Genomic DNA, 2,277 nt, shown 5'->3' with positions numbered 1-2,277 from the left:
GCTGGAGGTGCGAGACCCGAGGACCACGCCGTAGCCCATATCGCGTTGGAAGGATTATCCGGTTGGGCCACAGGGTAGGTTGGATCAGGCGTAGCCGCGGACAGCTCCGCGGGGTCCTCGCGCTAGGGCCCGGGGGCGGGGCTGGGGCGGGGCCAGCCCCGGGCGCGGGTCGGCGAGTTGGAGGCGGCCGCTTGTGAGCGCCTGGGAGGTCGGGCTGGCGCAGCGAGCTCTCCAAGCTACCCCTGGCCGGGACCCACGAAGTGTAGGGAGGATCCACAGGGTGGATAAGACAGGGTGGAGAGATTGAAACCCGCTCCAGGAAAGCCCTGGAGTTTTGCAGATGAAGTACTTTGCTCGAGTTTCACAGGCATTTCTGCATTTATTCTGATTCCAACGTGTGGTCGTCACACACGCGTATCCCAGGGTTTTCCCGTTCATCTCAGGCTCCGCTTTATGCAGTCTGTTCTTGCACAAATGATGCACAAACCTGCCACAAAGGACGGCAGGAATGTGTTGTGAGAAACGGACTCCTGCTCAGATAGTCTTTAACGATCGATCGGATCAAGGTTAGAATGTTGAGATATACAGAAAAGTAAAAATCGTGGCAGAGCCTACCAAGACTGACATAGTTGGCTTGGGGTTGTGGCTCAGCGGTAGAGCACATGCAAGGCCCTGGGTTCGATCTTCAGCACCACGGAAAAATGAATAAATAAAACAAAGGTATTGTGCCCAACCACAACTAAAAAGTATATATTTACAAGAAAAAAAGTGACACAGTTGTTGTGCACTGCTGACCTTTGGGGCTAAGTGAGACAAAAGCCAGTTCAGTATGGACAGCCCAGGTCAGATCGGTGGCAACTTTCTGGTCTGTGTTGTGGTCAAGCCTTCAAATGCTGTAAGGTCACTAGCAAGTTTGTTTTTTATTTTGGTTGGCATGTTGTTTATACCTAAATAACTATACTTTTGAAATAATTATACATTCACAGGAAGTTGCAAAATTAGTACAAAAAGATACCCATACACCATTCACCCAGTTTCCCGAAATGGTAATATTTTACAGAACTATAATGTGAAAACCAGGAAGTTGGCATTGATGTAACCCACTGAGTTTGTTCAGATTAATCAGTTTTGCATGGACTCATCTGTGAAAGTGTGTGTGTGGAGTTCTATGCAATTGTAGCAGAAGTAGACTTATGTAACCACCACCACCATCGATGTACAAAACTTCTATCTCCACAAAGATCCCTCCTTTCACCTGTAGAGACACTCATCCACCCTCCCAACATCTGGAAGATGGCAACCACCAATCTATTCTTCATATCTATAATTTTGTAAACTTGAGAACATTTAGTTATTACCATCCTACTCACAAAAGAAGAAATTCATGTGTTGATATAAGATGAATAAAATTTATTTATAGATACCATTCAAATGTAGAGAGAAGAAATTGAAATAAAATATGTATTTCATTAAAGTTTAAACTGAAACAAATACAAAAATAAAAAATAAAAAAAATAAATGGAGTCACATAGTGTGTGATGTTTTGAGTTGGCTTTTAGACTGTTGATGTCTATTCAAGTTGGTTTATAGTTTCTTACTTTTATTACTAAGTACTTATTATTACTGCCATTTTTTTTAACCATTTGCCCTTTCTAGCATATTTGGCTTGTTCCCAGTTTGGGGCTATTCCAACCAAAGCTATCATAAACACTCATGTACATATTTTAGACATTTAAACTTTAAAAATTGTAGCAAATACATGTAAACTTTACCATCTTAACCATTTTAAGTGTGCAGAACATTGGCATTAAATAAATTCATATTGTTGTGCTATCATAATCACCTTCTGTTCATAGTATTCATTTCCTCTGTGCTGGGTGTGGTGGCGCACACCTGTAATCCCAGCTGCTTAGGAAGCTAAGGCAGGAGCATCACAATTCAAGGCCAGCCTTAGCAGCTTAATGAGACCTCATCTTGAAATAAAAACAATAAAAAGAGCTAGTGATACGGCTCAGTGGTAGATCACCCCTGGATTCAATCCCTAGCGCTGGGGGGGAAATTCTTTACATTTTGAAAAACTGAAATTGTACTTACCAAATGTTAACTCCCCCTCCCTGTCTCTCAGCCCTACCATTCCCCTTTATGTCTCAAGAAGTATGCCTACTCTGAGTACCTCATACAAGTAGAGTCACATAGTATTTCTCCTTTTTCTCGTTGATTTCACTTTAGTAGCATTTGGCAGAATCGACCTTTAGAGATCAATAACATTTGCATGCA

Source organism: Ictidomys tridecemlineatus, chromosome 12 (assembly GCF_052094955.1).
Source record: "Ictidomys tridecemlineatus isolate mIctTri1 chromosome 12, mIctTri1.hap1, whole genome shotgun sequence".
NCBI lineage: Eukaryota > Metazoa > Chordata > Mammalia > Rodentia > Sciuridae > Ictidomys > Ictidomys tridecemlineatus.
The sequence above is the reverse complement of the archived record's forward strand: the minus strand, read 5'-3'. Positions refer to the sequence as shown.